We start from the raw sequence: 15914 nt of genomic DNA, 5'->3' as shown, positions 1-15914 counted from the left end.
TCTTAGGAGAACCGCAGTCAGTGACATTTAATTGCAGTTTCCTAGAATCTTTTGAGGATTTTGAAAAATAGTGACTCGATTCATCCAAACTTGAGAAGTCAGTACTTTGAGAACATTGACCAAATTCAAAATTTTCAATTGGTAATTCAAAATTAATTGGTTCAATAGTCACAGAACTTTTGACTTCGGTCAGCGGTGTAGTGCTTTGGACTACCGCAGAGTAAGTCTTGGTGGACACTTCTATAGGACATTTGATATTGGACAATGGGACAGATTGCAGTACATGACTGCGGTCAGAAACACTACGGTCAGAGTGTAAGGATGGGAAGTCTAAAGAGACTTCAAGACTTTCAATAACAATTTCCTCATCGGCTACGGATGATGTCTGAGAATCTGTGTTATCAACATGAGTAGAAAATTTCAGGGAGAATTTCTTCTATAAAATAATTATTACTCAGATCATGAAGTTTTCCAAAGTGGGCTTGGATATCTTCAGGAAATGTTTTGTTATTGACCGGAAACAAGAAGTTGCGGTCTGGTGGGACATAGGGACGTTCCGGTGTGAACCGAGGTGAGGAGTCCGTTGCGGTTCGGTAACCATTGGACCAACCCCAGTTAAAGGTGTTATCAACATTCCCATTATTAACAAGATTCTCAATGGCCTCAATTTCATCAAACAACTTTTCAATTAAAAGATTTAAACATACAATTTCATTCTGTGCTAGATCTCTCTGATTCAAGGCTATTTGTAATTGTGTTTCACTTAACATTCTAGCATCTTTTTCTAGCATTAAGTCCTTCTCTAACATTGCCATTTTGAGTATCTTATTGTCCAAACATCCTCTAACATGGAACATCTCCTGCGAAGCGATGTTCTTCTCATCTAGGGCTTTATTGTAGTCTGTAAGGACAGCAGCACAAGTGTCATTGAGTGTGTCTATGAAAGGTTGACAATCACGCATGTCGTAATTTAAAGTTTGAATCATAAGTTTTACCTATTCCATAATGCTGAGAGTTCCATCTTTAGCCATATAGCAATGGTTCTTCTTTAGATTGGTTGAGTCGTCTTCATCAACAGTTGCTACCATACAGATCTTGCCTTTCCCTTTACTGATATCATCTTCATCTTCATCTCCTGATGACCACACTTGATGATTCCTCTTCACTTGAGCAACGTAGGCCTTTCCTTTTTCTTTATCTTCCAGTTCTTGAGCCATTCTGAGATAGAAGGCTCTATCTTTCACTACGTTTCCCTTGCAATCCTTGGCAAAGTGGTTTTCCTTGTTGCACTTGTGACATATAATAATGTCACTCTTGTCTTCTAAAGAGGTACCAGAGTCAGTTGATTGGGATTGCGGTGGTACTTCTTTGGACTGTGTTTGCTGAGACTGCAGTTGAGGGAGAGGGTTCTTGGTGGAACGGAAGTGATTGTTTTGAAAGTTGCGGTTGAAAGGTGGTCAATTGTATTGTTGGTTTTTGCGAAATGAAGGTGGTAAGCGATTGAATTTCTGACTGATAAGAGCAATGGCATTCTGAAACTCTTCTTCATAGTCATTTTCTAAGTCAGCTTCATATGACTGCGGTGGTGATTCATACGAAGTGGGATAGGTTTGAGTGAGAGGAGCTACTAATGCAAGTGGACCTCCGAAGTCTGAGTAGTCCTTGAGTACGGTGGACTCTTAAGCTTGCAATTCTCCATAAAGCTTATACAGAGATAATGAGTGAATCTTCCTGTCATCTTGTACAATCATTTTGGCTGTTGTCCATTGTCTTCCTAATCTATTAAGAAACTGCAGATTTGTTTCATCATTGTTGCGGATGGTACCCGCATTGGACAGTTTTGTGACAATCAAGTTGAATCTTTTAAATGAGTCTTCCAAACTTTCACCGGAGTGGGCTTTGAATTTATTGAATTCATTTAGTGCTGTAGTGAGCTTCTTGTCTTGAGCCTGGTCTGAACCTTCGTACAAGTTTTTGAGAACATCCCAAATCTCCTTTGCTGATTTGCAATTTATGATGATGTCGAAGTTGTCAGGAGAAACTCCACAAGAGATTTCATAAAAGGCAATAGCATCATTTTCCATCTTGTCTAGATCATCTTTTGTGGGACGGTTCAAAGCCGGTTGGCCTCCTCCTAGCCTTGCTGTGGCTCCATCAGTTTGGACTGGGGTAAGGACTAGAACGTGGGGTCCTTCTATGGATCTCCAAATATCTCTACCAAGTCGTCTGAGATATCTTTCCATCCTTTGAGACAAGTGATGATACTCATTTGCAACTAGTATTGGGGCTCAATTGGAACCACCAACACTGTTGGAAAAATTCAGTGATAATGATTGTGCCATTTTGAAGATTTTTTGTTTAGAAATGAGCTTTAGTGGTATAGAGGGCTCTTTGAAAAATCAGAGTTCCGATTTTCAAAAAGCAACCACTATGGCTCTGATACCAATTGTTGAGAGAAAAAATTTGAGACACACTTGAGCAAAAGGTTAGAACAAGTATACAGCAGAATAGTTAATCTCGAAGGATCTGTTAGCTCAACATTAATATTAATAGTTAGAAGTTAGCGAGTTATATGCGGAAAGTAAAGTAATGTAAATGACAACAATTGTTATATCAAGTATACACATAAGTTGATTCATAACTTGGAATGCATTCAAACCAATGTTAGTAAGTGAGATCAAACTTAGTGATTAAGTCACAAAGACTTGCTCCGAAGAGTGATGGCAATCTGCTATGTAACAGTAAGATATATGGTTGAGTAAGAAGGAGATAGAAAGGATAAATCCAGAGAAGATGTATTAGAAAGCGAAGATGCATATCTGATACAAAGAGCATGGTCTCTATTTATAGAGACGCAAGAGTTACAATACAAAAGGTTTTCTATGAGTAGCCATGCAAGGTCTACTGGACAATAGAAATAAAAGAGATAAGACAATACAGACTGAGTACAAAAACAAGACTGTTGAACCTTGGACTTCGGTTGTGGATGACTAAAGTAGAAACTATTGGCTGCAGCTGCGGTGCTGACTGCGGTAGGGAGAAGTTCAATAGGTTCACTTTTAATGATTTAACACGAATTATCTTAGCTCCGTGCTCGATGCGCTACTAAGTACGAAAGATTTCAAAATAGACTTGACTAGGATCAAATGAACTTAAGGAATCTAGAGTCCTAAAAAAACTTGACCTAGATAGATCCGTTTAGCCTGACAATACGACGCTCGGATAGGTTGAGTAGGGAGATATACATGAGAATCCATCGGTATCATTAAAGAAATTTGTATTTAGAACTGTGGCTTTACTTTTTTTCGATGTACGGACTTTGTCCTTAATTTCGATATTGATGGGACAACTGGAAAATTCCGATAAATCAGGTCTGTAGAAAATTATTTTCTTTCTTTCTTACTGTCAGTCATATGTTACTTCCTTTGTGTGATCGAAAGATCCGACCTGGACTGTAACATATGCAACTCTGTCTCTCTGCATCTTCTTCTATGCTATTCTTCCTACATGTTAGCCATATGTTGTCTCCTTTACGTGATTAACAATCCGACTTGGTATATAGCATATGCAACTTTCTACTTCTCAATCCCTCTAAACTCCAGTTAGTTATATGTTTCACTCTCTACATGATTGGAAGAGATCCGACCTGAGTGTACAACATATGCATTCTAAATCTATTTTCCTCCTTAATAATTGTATGCTCACCTGAAATAAGGAGTATTCTGGAAGTCCTTGATTATTGGGATATATCAGGAAGCGGGAAACACGTTCTAATACAATTAAAATTGAACACCTATAGGTTGTCTGTAGATCTCACTGCTTAATTTAGGCGGACAACAATATTCTTGGTCATCGTCAACTAAATGGTCTTTTAGGAAAAATATCTAAGTTCACAGGATTTAATGTCTTGTCACTTATAGTCTGTCCTAAATATTATCACAAATCTTTCGTGTTTAAGTGGACCACAATACCGGCGATCGACCAGACATAGACATGAAGGTAGAGGTACCGATAAGCGGACTAAGGATGTCTAATAACTTTGATCCTAGTGTTACAAAATTATTTTCAGTATCAGAATAGATAAAACAAGACTTATTTTTAATTCTCAATTCTTAATTTAATTTTATTTTTAGTTTTCCTTTTTATTTTTTATTTTTTTATTTTTGATAAAAAAAAATTTATTTTTTGTTTTTGTTTTATTTTAGTTTACTGTATTTCTATTTTTATTTTTATATCCTCAAAATGTTTTATTTTTTTTTTTTAAAAAATTGGGTTTTTGGACTTCATCTTACACAGTGTGAATTGCAGCTAAAGTTTGAACAAGGTATAAAAGGGAGTTTACAGCCAAAAATTCAACTCCACTCCTCATTCTCAAATTTTCGGCCGTAAACTCAACAGTGCTCTCTCTCCATCGAAAATTTTTTGTGTTTTTTTTCGTGAAATTGATTCGTGATTCCTATAGGTATGCTAAAACCGATCATTGATATGTAATTATTATATCAAATCGACATGTTTTGAGGATTTTATCGAAGAAATTCATTCGTCGGCATTTACGGCGAGTGTTTACGACCGCCATTTATGGCCAGGAGTTTACGGCCGTAAACTCCGTTTCCGGCCATGGGTTTATGACCGTAAACCCCATTTTGACCATAAACTCAATTTGGTCAATAAATTGTTGATTTTTTATTTTAAGGCCAAAATAAATTGTTTGATTGAGAAAAACATAAACTTTATATTGTTTAAATGTTTTGTTTTCTCACTTGGCCTGTTTTGTGCAGTTTAAATGGCAAACCTCAAATTCGCTGATAGTTACAATCTGGAAATCCTAATGGCGGAACCTCCTGTTGCTCATGGAGAGTTCAAGTCAATGATTCATGGGCTAAGGGAGTGCTGCTTGTCTACTGCTCTCACAGTAAATCATGTTGTTTATCAAGGCATCATCAGAGATTTCTGGAAAACTGCTAAGTTGAAGAAGGGAAATAATGGAGTTGTCACTATTGAAGCTGATGTGAAAGGATGCAGTGTTGTCATAAGAGAGCAATCTATCAGAGAGGTTCTTTTGATTGATGATCAATCTTCATTTCCTACTGAGATTGGAATCAGTGATGCCCAAGAAATACTTGTCAAGATGGGGTATGAAGGCAATTTTCATCCCACTGTGAAGAAACTAATGCCCCCTTGCTGGAGATTTTTGGCTCACATCTTTGTGAGTTGCATACCTGGCAGAAGAACTGGTGCTAACGAGATTTCCTTGAGAAACACAGGAGCTTTTACCGCACTTGCTGCTGGAATCGACTTCAACTTCTCAAAGTTTATCTTGGATGAATTTATGGTGAATATCGAAGCAAAGACACGGGACACACTCTTGATGTATCCCAGGTTCATTCAGAGGTTTGTTGAAGTGCAATTCCCAGAGATGGTCAAAGAAGGAGAAACCCTGGATATGAAGTCTCTTGGTCCACACACTATTGGACTAATCAAACAAAATCGCAAGGGACAAGTCGTCTTTCAAGGAAAGTTTCCCTTGGTTAAATTTGGAAAGTTTGCTGATCTGAATGAAGCATTTGAATCTCATGGGTCTTCTGAAAAAATATCTTTAGAGCAGGTATCTTCAGAAGATGATGTCATAACTGTTTCAGATCATGAAAAGGAAGCTACTATTCCTAGTGCCTTTGTGGCAAAAGAACATGATATGACATATGTGCTTGTTCAAAGTGACTACAGTGAGGGAACTAAGGAAACGACATTTGTAAACACTAAAGATGCTCATGATTCATTCGAAGATTTGGATCTTACGGGCTTTGACGAGGATGATATTTCCTTGAATTTTGGAAGAAATGATAACATTTTGTCTAATGATGACCTCGATGCATTTTTTGACAATATCGATGACGTTGCTCATCCAACAACAGAGATACGGGAATCAGAAGACGCTCTCAAAACAATGCCTCCTACCACCAACATAATGAATGAAGCTTCAACTACAATGGAGACATCTTAAGAGATTCCTCCATCTAAGAATGTTTTTCCTACTATTGAGCCATCCGTGAGTGAACCTTTGACAACCCAGACCTCCTCCCCCTCACTAAAGAGGAGAAGACTTGATCCTAGTCCAGGTGTATTTGTGCCTGAACAATCTCAAGGCCTTCCAACTCATTCATCAACTACTTTTTCAAATGACTCATCTGGACCATGCCATGAAGAACCTGGCACCACCTTTGATGTTGGTGGCTCCTCAGCTCCCCCTGAATTTTCTCCTCCCAGGCCCTCTCATGATGTTGCATCTGAGAGACTTGCTATGCACTTGGACCATGAACACAGCTCAGGGCCTTCCTCCCGAGATAAAAGGAATTTTTATTGAGGAAGGTCACTCCGGAGAGGATGATCCCACCATAACCAACCTTCAAAAGGAAATCAGCGTGCTGAATCAAAAGAATATTGAGCTTGATATCCGGGTAGCTGATCTTGAAGCTGAAAAGGTCCAACTTGAAATTCAGGTTCCAAATCTTAACACGGATAAAACCCTAAAAACTCAGCAAATTTCAGATCTGCAAACCTATCTGGGAGCCTTGACTACAAGTTACTTTGATCTTAAGAAGAAACTGGCAGAAGAATTTGGCGACAAATTGAAGTCTTCAGTTCACAATGTCCATGCTGGCCAGTCTGATCAACAAGTTCAAGAACCCCCTATTGACCCGCCCACTCAAAGAAGAATTACTATCGTCAATCGCTCCGACAAGGAACCTGCTCAAGCACCGAACGTTGTTGCACTCAAGCGTTCCAAGCTAGCCGCTTCTGACAAGAAAAATCAACTTCTTTTCAAGAAATCCTCTGATTATAATGCTCCTGGAAATCAACCCAAAATCACTGTCACTGACCTTGAAAGGAAGAAATTTGGACACAAGTATGGTGATAGGACAGGAATTGTCTCATGGGGCTATCATGATGGGCTAAACATGTGGTTAGTGAAAAGAAAAAGCAAAAATGTGGGGTACTACAAAGACTTCCATGATTTCAGTTCCTGGACTAGGGTTGATCTTACAGAACTAGCAAGTTCTCATTTTGCAAATCCTTCTGGAGATCCAAAGGCAAATCATTTGAAGGGATTCTTGGAGGATCAAGTAAAGAAAGGATTATCTGGGATGAAGACTGTTGAGTATTTTATTAAGATCTTCCCTAAGGTACTGGATCCCAAGACAAATCAGCCTATTCAGACGGTTATGTGGCCACCAACCAATCAAGTCAAACAGATTCCGGTGCTGCAGAACTTTACTGATGGATCTCTAGCAAAAATGCAATACTAGGTCTATGATGAAAAAAATGAGTCTGCTGTCATAAAATTACAAGATGGTTGCTTTCGCTTATACGACAAAAAAGACCTACTTCAATTTGGCAAGTGGAATATTCATCAGTTGGCCCTACACCAGATCAAGGTAGCTGAAGATATTTTTGAGCCTGCTCCAAAAGAGTACACATCAATGGTTGCTGAGATTATTGCAAAGGAGATGTGGCAAGGGGCAATGGGAGGGTCTGATGTGCTTATTATTAAAAAGGACTAAGGTACAGCTAGCCCCAAACCTAGGGGAAATTGAAGGGTCCAGTTTATGGTTTGGTCTAGGCTTTCCAATGTAAAAGTCCTTTTGAGTCATTTGTATGCATTTTTAGGTTGTTGGGGTGTTTACGGCCCAATGATGTGTTTACGGCCGCAAACAGGTTTACGGCTGTAAACCTGTTTACGGCCAGTGCCTAATATATATAGGGCAGGTCTGAGTCCTTTGTCTATTGTTGATCATTGTGTTTACGGTCAGAGTATTCTTAAGTTCTACCAGACGTTTTTATGATATAAACGTGTGCAAGCTTGTTTTTCTTCTTCTTCTACTCCAATTCTTTCTTTGTTGATTGATTGATTGATTGATTGCTTGATCACTGGTTAAGATCCGTTTCTAGGACCTTACAGTTCTTTAAGGACTACTATATGGGAGATCACGACATGACCCTTATTGATCTAACATATTTGCTTATTGCTACTGAATCAGCAATGATTTGACGCACTGGTAAAGCAAATTTTATTGGAAGATCTACTCCCCAAACTTCCATGGACATTGACAATGGTAACATTGAAAGTCTAGAAAAGCTTTCTCTTCCCAATGGAAAGGGATTGGCCATGGTCAAGTCATTTGACCAAATGGTAAAGAGAAAGGCTAAGTCTGAGATAGTCTCGTGTACCATTCCCAAAGAGTCCATATGTTTCTATAGCCAAGAGAAGGGGCATTGGTTGCGAAGCTGCCCTATTTACCTGAAAGATCATAAGGATGGTAAAGTCAAAATGTTTGAATCTGCTTTATTTAAGTCCACTATCTAACTCTATTAAGTTCATATTTGGAGATTTTTAATACATGATGTAATGCAATTACATTTTGATGTATTTTAGAATCAAAGGAAGCTTAAAATAAGAGTAGGATGAGTCTCATCGTGAAGAAATGGATTTCGATCGCATGGTTCGATTATCAAATTCTTGATCTGCTGCTTAAGAGTTATGATAGATTGCTTAGAAATATTTAGAAACATAGCTTTCATATGTTGTTGCATTGTAAGGGTAAGTTTTCCACAATTTTTACAAAATAAAGAATTTTTTGAATTTTATTTTATTTTAAGTTTCCTTACAATGGCATTTGTGAAAATTGTTGCTTATATGTTTCCACTGATAGCAATATTGGAAAATGGATTTGATTCTGTCGTTTGTGGTAGTGTCGAGAATTTACCAAATAAGGAAAGATTCTCATCAACCGGGTTTCAGTTGGATAGAAATTTGGAATCATGCAACTTGCATTGTGTGATGAATGAGAACCTTCATCTTTAGGAAATTAAGACTAATTCCTTGTTCACATGTATATGTGAGTCAAGTGAAGGACTAGAAGATTGGGTACACTTGGTTGTGCGTTGGTCAGGTCCACCACAAAGATCAATAAGAGTATTCGTCATGATTTACTAAAGTTTAGTAAATATTTTTATGCTTACAAGATTAAGTATAATTCTAAATCATTGAAAAAGTTTCAATGTATGGCAGAATGAATGAGAAGAATCAAATTAGGCAGAAAGATAAAAGTTTCTCCAATTTGAAAAGATGGGAGAGTACTTTAGTATCGTGTTTTATGATCATCTTAATGATTATGAAAAATCATATCATAATTGATCCTCTAAGGTCATCTTAGTGCATTTCTATGGCTGAGAAGAGGAATTGTGAATTGCTAAAATGGTTAAATTAAGAAGACGAGTCATACTTCGTTCCAAAAAAACAAGTCTTAGAGTCATACTCCAAGATTGTGCCTTGAGTGACATAATCTTAAGAAAGGTTTAAAACACTCATAAAATGTAGAGTAAAATGTTTCTTACTCTTGTACATTTGAAATTGGTATGTTGTGATGTCTTGGTAAGGACAAAGACCAATTAAGACCAATTGTGTGAAGTGTTTATCTTGATAAGAATCCGCACTAACTCTTGAATATTTGTTTGTCAAGGAATGGTTCATGACAAGAGAATCTTATATTTCAAGAGGTCAGTCGGAGTCTTAAAGATCTTGACAAGTTTCAAGAACTAATCAAGAATAAACCTATTGTTAATCACTAGAACACGACTTGAGGTTGTAACCTATCGTGCTGACATATTCTTATTTCTATGCTCATTCTAGTTAAAAGTTGACTATTCATGTGAGTTCTATGAGTTCTCAATTGCTTGCATAAGGCAAAGTACTTGCATCAATGAAAGTTTCATTGATCGGTATGAGTGAGTTGCTTAACAACTTGGAATACATGGTAGGCCCTTGTGCTACCAAGTGGCAAGAAATTAAGATTGAACAAGTTCAGTCCATATGAGTTTGAATTTGTCACTAACCTTGTCTTATGGTAATGGTTTGACAAATTCACATGGATAGGAACACATACACCATAAAATCTAAGTTTCATAAGGTTTCTCTACAATTCATGAAAATGATTGTGAGGAAACGCTTTCACTAAGTAGATTTTAATAGTTAGCAATTGTGATATTTTCATTCTTAAATTCGATTATGATTATGGCATCCCTATTCATCGTTCGAATTGTGAGAAATGGAAAAGGTCTAAACATTTGAGACTTATTGTTGTAAGTTCTAAAATTGTTTAGACACATATGTGAGCTATCTAAGGAAAGGTGTATGATTTTGAGAAACCTAGACAAAGTTTTATCGAAGCATCTCGTATCAAGAATATGAACTTTGGTAATGAAAGTCAATAAGTGTTGATTTCTAGAAGTCCAACTAATTTCTGAATACATGTCACAGCTAGTAGGAGCATAAATGTTATGCCAATAAGATAATAATTATTATGCTAGTGCGAGCATAATTATTATGGAAAATGTTGCAAGTTATCAATGTTAATTATAGAAAAGCAAAAGGTTTCATATCGCGGGGTTTGAAAAGTTGTTTTGCTATAATTAAGGGAGAGGAATTTATACTTCATTTCAATTCTAAAAGCTTAGACTGAGGTTTTAATCAGATTTAGTCAAGGACATATATGAATGTTATGTTGAAAAGATTCGACATAAGGAAATTCTATATACATGAAATGTTAAGTGCGTTCTCAAAATTTGATTATGATTACGGTTTCCCTCTTCATAATCAAAATTATGAGAACTTGGCAAATAGAAATATTATAGCAGAAGACTGATCAAGTATCGTGTCTTTATGTTAGACATTATGAATCACATCCCATATGCTTCGGGTATAGGATCGATTGCATATGCTATACTATTCTCGTGTTCTAATTTTCCAAATTCCAAGGGCATTAAGAGGGAAAAGGGACTAGAACGAGATATGACTAAACTGGTTAAGCAATTGTTGAGGACAATCTGAGGTTTACCAAAGATTGGTTGCTCATGGACAGTTGGAAGTATAGTGTGAATTTTGGAAGGACCATATTGACATATTCTGAAAAGAGGCAACTCTTGTTCAGAAGTGATCATCAAAATGGGAATATGGAAATGTTTCCATAAGTGGAAGCTATTCTTTAAATCTATGTAAGATTAGAAAACTTAATGCAAGAAGGATGTTCAAAGGAATGTACTTTGAATTTGAGACTTCGTTTCCATGGAATTGCTCTCCATTGGAATACTTTGTAATGTCTGTTGTCAAGTCTCTGTGACTTTTGTGCATAGTCATTACAAGAGGATCATTGCATATAAGTTTAGAATCTAACAAATTACAATAAATGGCAAGAATTTGGTATTCTTACATTTACGGTAAGCATTTGGAATTGTGAAATGAGCATCATTGAAATGTTGTCAATTGATCTGTTTCACAAATTAAGGATCATAGATAAACATAGTGTGCATGCTTGGAGCATGGGACAACTATTGTTTTAATTCAAGTATTAAGTTAATTATATGAAACATTATACAATGAATAATGAGTAATCAATATGGCACTCAAAAGTTTTGGAGCCATATAGGATTAGTATTATTCTTGTGTCTCACTTTGCATGTTTTGACTTCCCGAATAACTAGGTATTCAAACCATCCATAGTCGATCATACTTTGGAAGTAGGTATTAAAGCAAGACTGTCATGAATAGGTATGTAGTTTTTCTAGGTTTTTTAGACATAGCACATGTTACTACAGTGCTCAAGAGTACTCCTGGAATAAGATTCGAGTATTGGATTCAATCCACGCTCATCTGAATCACTTCATGGATTTTATCACGAGTGATTATGAGACGATAATATCTTATATTCTTGAAACCAAGACATGTGAGTTGTAGTTTACAAGTCAGTTGAACATTGACGTATGTAAACGCACCAGTAACTTGGTGTTATAAAACATATTGTTGTGTGTGATTTGATGAGTAAGTACAAGAAAGCATTTGAGTTGAAATTTATCTATTCCTTTTACCCAATGTGGTTAAAAGCGATATTTGTGGGCCCTTCGATGGTTTAGTGATGAAACCCCTAAGTGCTTGGCCAAGCCTGGACTAATTTGATTTGTTCAATTAGTCGGTCGTCATAAATCAAAAATCGGGAAACAATAGATGGACAGAGAGAAGTATTATAATCCATGTCTCAGTCCATATGATATGTAGAATGGATGGAATGGAGGAATATACAATCCCTTATCTAATGGACACGTCAGTGACTAGGTCAGAGTTCGACAACGGCTTTTAAGAGCTACGATTGCTAGTCGGGATTTTGGAGTTGTACTTGCAATAATAGTTATTAGACTTATCCAAGTGGGAGACAGTTGGATTAGGTGTCTAAGCCCATAACTATAATTGGTATGTACTTAACCCGAGAGTAGCATGGTCCATTTGGGTTGCATATCACCACGAAAATTTAATAGGATGGACTTTTGAGAAAAGGTTATTTATAATTTATTAATATATTATAAGTTCTAATATATTAATACGAAATCATATTATTTAGTTAGTATTGATCAAGAATCAATTTGGAATTAATTTAGTGATCAAAAGAGACTAATTAAATGTAAGGGGATTGATTTGGTAAATCAATCAATCTTATGGTGTGGGCCTATGGTTATTTAGGATGGGCTAAACCAAAATGTTAGTCCATGGAGGTTTTAACCCATGGATCCTAAGTAACATGAAAAGTCATTCACATTAGGGTTTACATGGATGTAACCGTAATCCTAGCCACACTATATAAGAAGACCCTAGGCTACTAAAATCACACCTAGTGATATTTGGAAGACTATAACCGATTTTTAGTTTTTATAAACTCTCTCAAATGTAGGGGTGAGCATTTGGGCCGGTGGACCAAACTGAACCGGTTTTTTGGACCCCCGGGCCGGTTCTCGGTTCTAAGATTTCATCAAAACCGGTTCGGTTTTTTTCCCGGGTTGGTCCGGTTTTTACTATGTTTAGAACCGGTTGGACCCGCTTAAAAAAATTCAATTTAGTCGGCTTTGCTTTGAGTATTCGACGGCTTAGAGTTGACGCCTTGACGGTCCTTTTCCCATAACTACGTAAGACGCAAAGAAAGAGCACTTCGATCATCAAAATCCTAGCGTGAACTCAGACGTAACCCTTCTCCAAGTCTCAATCTCACAAGTGGCAAGTCTTGATTTTACAGGTTTTGTTCCTTCCCAGTTCTCTCAAGTCTCAACGATCTCAACCTTCTCGGCTTCTCCCTCTCTCAAGTGAAAATCAATTTCTGTGAAACTCAAGTGTCAATTTAGAAGTAATGGAATCAAAATTTCAGAATTCTAATTGGATTGGAGATGATGATGATGATGAAACTCAAGTAAGCATCACGATTTTTTGGTTCTTTTTTGTTAATTATTATTGAATTAACAAAGAATGTTGTTATATTTAGTTGAATTCTTGTCAAAAAAAAATTATTGTTATTATATGTAAACTAGGTTATAATTTTTTGTTGATTTTTGTTAATTTTTGTTGAGTGTCATAAAGAATGTTGTTATATTTAGGTTATTTGTTGTCAAAAAAGTTTTTTTTTGTGATTGTATGTAAACTAGGGTTACGATTTTTGGTTGAATTTTGTTAATTTTTGGTGAAAGTTATAAAGTATGTTGCTATATTTTTTTGATTAATTGTGAAAAAGTTGTTGTTGTGACTATATGTAAACTAGGGTTACGGTTTTTTGTTGATTTTTGTTAATTTTTGTTGAATGTCATATAGTATGTTGTTATATTTAGGTTATTTGTTGTCAAAAAGTTTTTTTTGTGCTTGTATGTAAACTAGGGTTACGATTTTTTGTTAATTTTTGTTGAATGTCGAGAAGTATGTTGTTATATTTAGGTTATTTGTTGTCAAAAAGTTTTTTTTATTATTGTATGTAAACTAGGGTTATGATTTTTGGTTGAATTTTGTTAATTTTTGTTGAAAGTTATAAAGTATGTTGCTATATTTTGTTGATTAATTGTGAAAATATTTTTGTTGTGACTATATGTAAACTAGGTTACGAATGTTGATGAAGAGGAATTTATTGAGAATACACCACAAATTAATTTAGTTGACGATTCTACAAAAGATGACCAATCAAATTTTAACAAATGAAAAAGAACAAATGGGAAAACGAAAACAAGTCGCAAAAAAACAAGTGGCAAAGAAACATCCTCTTGTTGGGACACATTTGATAAATTTATGATAGAAGAGGATGATGGTGTCAAAAGAAGATATGGAAAATGTCATTGGTGTGAAAGACTACTAAAGGCGGATGTGGAAAGAAACAGTACTTCTAGTTTACTCAAACATGTAGGTAGGTGTCAAAAAAACCCGAATAAGCTACAAAATCAAACTCAAACCAAATTGAATCTAAAGAGGGAGTCAAATGGGGAGACTAGTGTTAAAACATGGAAAAACGACGACGCCGGGATCAAAAAAGCATTACTTAACCTTTTTGTGGTAGGCGAACTACCTTTCATGTTCGTTGAAAATGAGGTTTTTGTGGAATACACCAACGCACTTAATGCTAAGGTCGTGTTGCCATCTAGACATAAGATATCCCGGAATGTTTCCAAGTTTTACATAGAAGAAAGAACCAAAATGCTTCAATTTTTAAGTAACCCAAACACCGCTATACATTTGACAACGGAAACTTGGACATCTTGTCAAAGGACTACTTACATGGTGGTCACGACTCACTTCATAGATGAGAATTGGATAGTGCACAAGAGAATTATAAACTTTAGGGAGATAGATAGCCATAAGGGAGAGGATATGGGCCGAGAATTACTCGATTGTATTCGTGGATGGGGAATGAAAAATGTCATGGCCATTACCTTGGACAACGCCGCTACAAACGACAAGGCAATTGAGTTTTTGGTCAAAAAGTTGCCCTATCTTTACGATGGTGGAAAACATTTCCAAGTTAGGTGTATAGACCACATTTTAAACCTTATCGTAAAGGATGGACTAAAATACGAAAACTATTATGTTGAGTGTATCCAAAAGGCGGTACGATATATTAGATTGTCACCACAAAGAATAAACAAGTTCAAGAAGGCGATGAAAGATTGTGGCTTACAAACGAAGAAGTTTCAATGTGGTGACACCCCTACCCGATGGAACTCGACTTTCAAGTTATTGAAGTTTGCATACCAGTTACGAGAGGCATTTATGGAATTTGGCATAAGATGTAATATTTATTTTTAAGTTATATTTCAGCTTTTCAGCAGCATTTTAAACATTTTGTAATCTGTGGAATTTTTTAAACATCTATAACTTATTCGTTTTAAGTCGGATTGACACGCGGTTTTTTCCAGCGTTTAATTTACAGTTTGTAGATGAATTTAGACTATAATTTTGTTGCTTTTGGTATTATATTCAATGATTTATAGTCTTTCAAAGTTGAGCTATCAAAGCTGAAAATTTTTAGCTTTTCATCAACATTTTAATAATTTTGTAATCTGTGGAATTTTTTAAACAATCATAACTCATTCTTTTTAAGTCGGATTGACACGCGGTTTTTTCTAACGTTTAATTCACAGTTTGTAAATGAATTTAGACTATAATTTTGTTGATTTTGGTATTATATTCAATGAGTTATAGTCTTTCAAAGTTGAAAATTTTCAGCTTTTCAACAACATTTTAATAAATTTGTAATCTATGGAAGTTTTTAAACAACCATAACTTATTCGTTTTAAGTCGGATTGACACGTGGTTTTTTCCAACGTTTAATTTACAGTTTGTAGATGAATTTAGACTATAATTTTGTTGATTTTGGTATTATATTAAATGAGTTATAGTCTTTCAAAGTTGAGCTATCAAAGCTGGAAAATTTCAACTTTTTAGATATTATTTTAGACTATAATTCTGAATTTTATGTATCTTTGACAGATAAATCATATGAAAGGGATCTCAGTAGAGTACCGGAAAATTATGACTTTGAAGTTGTAACCGAGATGGTGAAGTT

The sequence above is a fragment of the Lactuca serriola genome, chromosome 6 (assembly GCF_051521515.1).
Source record: "Lactuca serriola cultivar US96UC23 chromosome 6, Lser_US96UC23_V15, whole genome shotgun sequence".
Taxonomy (NCBI): domain Eukaryota; kingdom Viridiplantae; phylum Streptophyta; class Magnoliopsida; order Asterales; family Asteraceae; genus Lactuca; species Lactuca serriola.
Note: the sequence above shows the minus strand (reverse complement) of the source record.